This window comes from Meriones unguiculatus, chromosome 19 (assembly GCF_030254825.1).
Source record: "Meriones unguiculatus strain TT.TT164.6M chromosome 19, Bangor_MerUng_6.1, whole genome shotgun sequence".
Lineage (NCBI taxonomy): Eukaryota > Metazoa > Chordata > Mammalia > Rodentia > Muridae > Meriones > Meriones unguiculatus.
Window position 1 is genome coordinate 49,009,589 of NC_083366.1, and position 6,000 is coordinate 49,015,588.

Below are 6,000 nucleotides of genomic sequence, written 5' to 3' on the forward strand. Positions count from 1 at the left end.
ACATGATTTAACATCACCTACATTTAAAATCTAGTAGAAGTGTTTAGGGCAGTTGCAGGTTCACAGCAAACCTGAGCAGAAAGTGCAGTGTGTTTCTGTGCCTCAATGTGCACAGCCTCCCTGCTGGTAGCCCCCCAACCAGGCCAGCACATTTGTTACGACTGATGACCCCACGTTGACATGTCATTATCCTCTGGGATCCACAGTTTGCATTAGGGTTTGCTTTTGATATTTTACAGGGTATGGGTTTAGGATCATGTATAATGGCAGGTGGCCACCATTGCAGGATCCAGCAGAGTGGGTTTTGGCCCGCTCATCTTTCCCATCTGCTAATCTCACCCATCAGTTTTCCAGGACCTTTCCAGACTCTGGCATCTTTCACGTTTTCCAGACCACTGGGGCTCTTGAGTTTCCATTCTGAGACCATTTTAGACCTCCGAGAGCTCTGGTCCTGAAGTCTTTTTATGCCTTATTTAGTCTCCGACTGCACCCCTTTTCTTTGTCTCAGTAGATGACACTGTAAGTTAACTTATTCACATAAATGAAGGCATCGCAAAAATTGAGACATAAAATGGAGCAGAACAGAGCTCAATAAATAGGAATAAAGGACATATGTTAATCACACGGGAAGGACATTTTGATGCTTCACCAGGCTGTGAACAAAGATTGTTGACTTGTGTGGATGGGCAGTACTCTGTTAGAATATGGTTCTTTATTTTAATTTTATAATCACAACTTCTAGAGGTAAATCATCTCACACACAGATAGAGAGGAATAACAATTAGTTCATTGAAATACGTGAGTGGTTTAAAGTTACCAGTTTAAAATTCAGTAAAACATATGAAGATCTCTCTTACTTATACAAATTAAGACCAAAAGGTTATGTTGTCTTGGCCAAGAACCCAGTTGCAAAAGTTGAGGGTAATTCAACCTCACGTAATTCCTCGTCTCATGCTGGGATGATGGATGTTAGTGACACTCATTTTATGTTGACACAGAGTGATTAACCTAAGTACAAATGTTTGATAAAAAGTGTCTATAGCAGGCTTGAAAATAGGAGGTTTCTTCACTATTTAGAGTTAACATTTTTAGTAAAGAAAGCCAGGGAGGGAGAGAGAGAGAGAAGGAGGAGCAGAAGAAGGAGGAAAAGAAAAGGAAACATTTTTGGCATTCATTGTCCATCAACAGGCGATTTTCATTAAACCAGAGTTTGGATCAACGCAGGGAAAGCTTGATAAATCCCTGATAAGGTGCCAGATGTTCTAATGAACTTTCTTGGGGGTTTTGCCATTTCAAGTTGATGTGTTTTGCCCAAGGGCCAAGATTGGGATGGTCCTCACATCTGATGTTGATTCTTCAACCCTCCCCCATGCCTCTGGACATTGAGTACCCACTGGAGAGAGAGTAAATTGGACCAACCTAATAGAAACTGTAGTCAAGCCTGGAAGCAATATTCTGGCTCATATTTCCAGGAAAAAAAAAAGTGTCCTGAGAAATAAAGGATTCTTGGGATCTTTTCACCGCTTAGCAGTGGGGAATATGCATCTCAGATAGAATGTCGGCTACCTTCTGAAGCACATCCACACTTTCAAGGCTGCTTCTTGGAGGAACAATTAATAGGACCAGTCACTCAGAAAGTACCAGCAATTGATTGAGTGCCATCCCAGGCTCCAAGACTCAGAGATGGATTCAGCAGCGTCTCTCTCCTCAGAGCTTTCATACCGATGGAGTAAGATTCACGGACAGTAGCAGTGATATACCAGGGGGCGAAAAGCACATATTATGCTTCTTAGGTTTAGAGGCTCCAATCATCAAATTAGATGGCTCTTGCCACTTGGGATTACCTTCTCCTTTCTGATACATGAGCAGGCTGCTAGGTCCACTTAAGTGTGACTGATAAAACACTTTTTCTTGCTGTCCTTAACTGATAGCTCTAGATTTTGAAAAGCAGACATTAAGGAAGAAGAAAAAGACCTCGCATAATATGATCAGATAAGGTCACTCGAGGAATAAAATGACATTTTACAGGAGGGACCCATGTTTCTCCACTGGGGTAGAAACTGGTGCTACAGGTCCCACTGTGCCTGGTAGGACACATCTTATTTGGGGACAATTCGGAGTATGTGACTGAAGAAGTGCTACTCTCTTGAGTAAACAGCATGGGTTTATCACTGAGTTTAGAGTTAGCTTGCTAACATGTTAAGAGAATTTGATACTTCCTCCCTTCTCCTTCCTTCTTTTCCTCCCTCCTTCTCCCCCCTTCTCTTGGTCTCTCCCCCCCCTCCTGCCCCGTCTATGTTTAGGATCAAATCCTGGACTTAGCACATGCAGAGCAAATGCTCTATCACTACATATGCCTATAGCCACTAGACTGGGAAGGATGGATGGAAGGATGGGAGGGGGAAGGAAAGCAGTTCAGAAAAGGGCACCAAAAACGGAGCAGAGGAGTCACTCTTGTTATGTTTTAGGGCTGTAGGACAATTATTAGTGAAAATGTCTGTGCTATATTTTTGCATGACTTATAAAAGAAGGCCAGGTGATTCTCAATACAACTGAGGATTGGAAGGACAGAAATACTCATTATCCAGTTTGGTTATTATGAATGGTGTATATACGTCGAATAACCTTATATACACCCCATAAAGACATAGAATTCTTAAAAAAAGAATTGGATAATGTTGATGACAGAAAGATGGACATATCATTCGGTCTGACACACTGTTCTTTTTCTTTCTGTGGTTTTTCAAGGTATGGTTTTCCTGTGTAACCTTGGCTGCCCTGGAACCTTCTCTGTAGACCAGACTGTCCTCAAACTCACAAAGATTACCCTGGTTCTGCTCCCTAGTGCAGAGATTAAAGGTGTGTGCCACCATTATCCAGATAAAAACATCTTTGTGAGTGACATTCTTTGGTTTGTTTTTTTTATTTTTGAGACAGGGTTTCTTTGTGTAGCCCTGCCTGTTCTGTACTCGCTTTGTCAACCAGTCATAGCCTTGAACTCAGAGTCATATGCCTGCTTTTGCCTCCGAAAGAGCTGGGGTTACAGGCGTGTGCCACCATGCCCAGCTGTGTCACACCATTCTTAAAGCAGTATTACAGCCCTCTAATGCAGTAATAGATGGTTAGATCTGGGAAGAAGATTGGTCCCAGGAATATATGCCTATCATATATATATATATATATATATGATAGGCATATATATATATTAATATATTAGTGCTGTGGACCAAAATTCCAAGCCAAGTGTGTTCTAGACAAGAACATTGCCATTTGTGGGCTACACCCTCAGCCCACAAATGATTTTTTTTATTAAAAAAAAAAAAGACAATACAGTTGGCTGGTAGTGGCTAAGCAGCCACTGGGTTGAAAAGAATTCTGACTTCACATCGGATCTCACAAAAGGTAGATTAACAATGTTTCTATGGACATGGAAATGGGGAGGGATAGCATGCCGCATAGTTTCCAGACTACGAACTCTCTACTGGTTTGCACAAGGCTTGTTGAGCAGAATCTCAGCTTCTTGAGACAAGAACTTGCCCAGTCAACCAGAGAAAGCAGCTGTCAGCATGGGCATGCATGTGGTCAACTCCTGGCACCTGTGTAGACATGGACAGAAGCATATGGCCCTAAGTGAATTTACTGTTCACTGGAGACATATTTTGGAGGTGAAGGAGGCAGGGCATGACTGAGCAGAGAATGAAGAGGTTGCTTAAGAGAAAGGACTACTTGCCTGGGTGACACTTGGCTTCAACTCTCATTCAAAGCCTGGCTTATCTTTAACATTTGGTCCACCTCAAGACAAACAACATGAAGGAGAGGAAACGTTTTGGGGTTTTTTGAAATACTTGCATCACAGCTGACAAATGCTATGGAATAGAAAAGGGAGGCAGGGGACCCATCTCTGCACTCTAGACCCCAGCCCTTTCTCCTGTGTCAAAGGCATATTTGACAGGCATTTCTCTCTTCAGGATTTAGCAGTGATGTTGCCTTCTAGAAATTTCTTTTTCTCTTGTCGTATCTCCAAACCAGGCAATTGTCCCCAGTTTCCAGAAACATTGTAATTCCAGAAACATAATAATGTCTGAACTCACTGAGAAAAATAGCATATTTAGGAAGAAGAAACAATTTCATTGTGGGAGGTCAGTCTACAAGCTGCAGAAGAAGCAACATTTGAGACTCAAAATAATCAAAAGTGAAAAAGAAAAAGTTACATCCCCATGAAACAAAAGGCCAAGCTGCATGAGAGATGCCATGTGGACACAAAGAAACAGTTGTTGAATGTAACTCACAGGTTCTGTAATTTGTGAGATCAAAATGATATTTCTAAATTCTGTCCTAAAATCTCAAGAGGAAGTGGTTCCCGGTTTCTGAGTGTGTGGTATTTCAGGTGTTGGCCATGACCTGAGCTCTACACTAATGAACGCTCCCAACTCTTTCCTGCTCTTTGTGATCTTAGCTCACAATCACTTCTTAGTTTGAAACGTTTTTGTTCCTACGTGGCCTAATTTTAGTCACCCCCTGGGGCACTGGTCAAAGTTTCTTTAAAAATCCTGAGCTCACCAGCCTCCTTTCCCGAAGCTCTGCTTCAGTTTTCTGAACAGCCATATTACATTAGCCTAACACTTGTAAGGACACTTCTGTAACGTGGGTCTTTACAGTTTGTGACACAAGGAGCAGACTCGTCTGAAACTGCTCACATAGTGTCTTGCATTGCCTAGGCGGTGGCCTCCGCGTGAGGGCTCAGGCTGGTTAACTTTCACAGCAGCTGACGGAATTTAACTTCTTGTTCCCACTTCCATCTCTCCACGAGCTCCCGTCATTTCTGCCTCACCCCATGAGGAAATGCTACAGCTGAGCACCCGTCCAGCACTGGGAGGATGGAATATGTGTGCCATTCACTCTTCTGCCCTAGCATCCAGCCTCTGCGTGGCAGGGGAGAGCCCCAACCTGTTGCTGAGTTGTAGTGGCACCGTTAGATAAAAGACAACCAACCATTCAGCTTTTAGTAACTTCTTTCTCTGTCAGTTCATGGTATTCCTCTCTGGCTCCAGCTGAGCACCTCTGCTGCTCTCAGGGCCGTTTAGCAAGCACAAGGCCACCCTCCAAAGAGCAGGTGCACTCATCATACTCCGTGGTTCTTTGGCCTGGAAACAGCAGGCCCTCTCTTATCTGTGGAGTTGTTTTCCTTGGTTTCTGCCACCCATGGTCAACAGCAGTCCGAAAATATGAGCTAGAAAACTTTTGGAAGCAAGCAATTCATAAGCTTTAAGTGGTTTGCTGCTTTTGAGTAGTGTTATAAAAGCCTCTCCCTGACATGTTCTGCATTTGAACCTGAGTACTTCTTGTCCGTTGCATCCAAGCTGTAGCTGCTCCCCATCTGTTAGTCACTGAATAGCATCTTGAATATCTGATTGGCTGCCCCAGCGTTGCCCTGCTTGAGCATGTGATGGACCTGAAGTGGGAGAGCGGTGGTGCCGGCTCTCTGTGTACGCCGAAGAGAAGCTGTAAAGTGTTTCTTCAAGGTGTAAACTGTGAAAGTCTACATCAACAGTGTACATAAAACAACAACCCATCTCTGGTTTCGGGAATCCCCTGTGGCTCTTGAAACACAGCCCGCTTGGATAAGTGGGAATGACTGTGTCATGAGGCAAGGCAGGCTCACCTGCCTTTTAGAAACCTGGGCACGCTGAAACTGGAATGCTCTCTTCTCTTGAGCGGGGCTCATCACCGCTTCTATAACTTTAAAAGTCTGTCTGAAACATTTCGCTTTGTATAGAGGAGGTATGCTCATTGTAGGCGTGTTAGAGAGTAAACAAGATGGAGGGAAAAAAAATTCAAAACGCATGATTTCGTCACCCAAAGATAAGCACCGTTACGCTGCTATCCGTGATATGCCTGTCCCCACTGTCCTGATAGCTTTTCAGAGACCTGGGTGGGGAAACAGCCATGGAGGTTTGTGCTCCTGAGGCGTCCAGGGCATTATTGGCTGAAACCTGCCTT

At 43.6% G+C, this 6,000-nt stretch overlaps 1 pseudogene; it reads right to left on the reverse strand.

Moving 5' to 3' along the window:
• The window catches only part of LOC110558633 (high mobility group protein B1-like), a 38,296-nt pseudogene extending 32,571 nt beyond the window's left edge, over positions 1 to 5,725 (reverse strand).
• Positions 5,726 to 6,000: the final 275 nt, after the last annotated feature.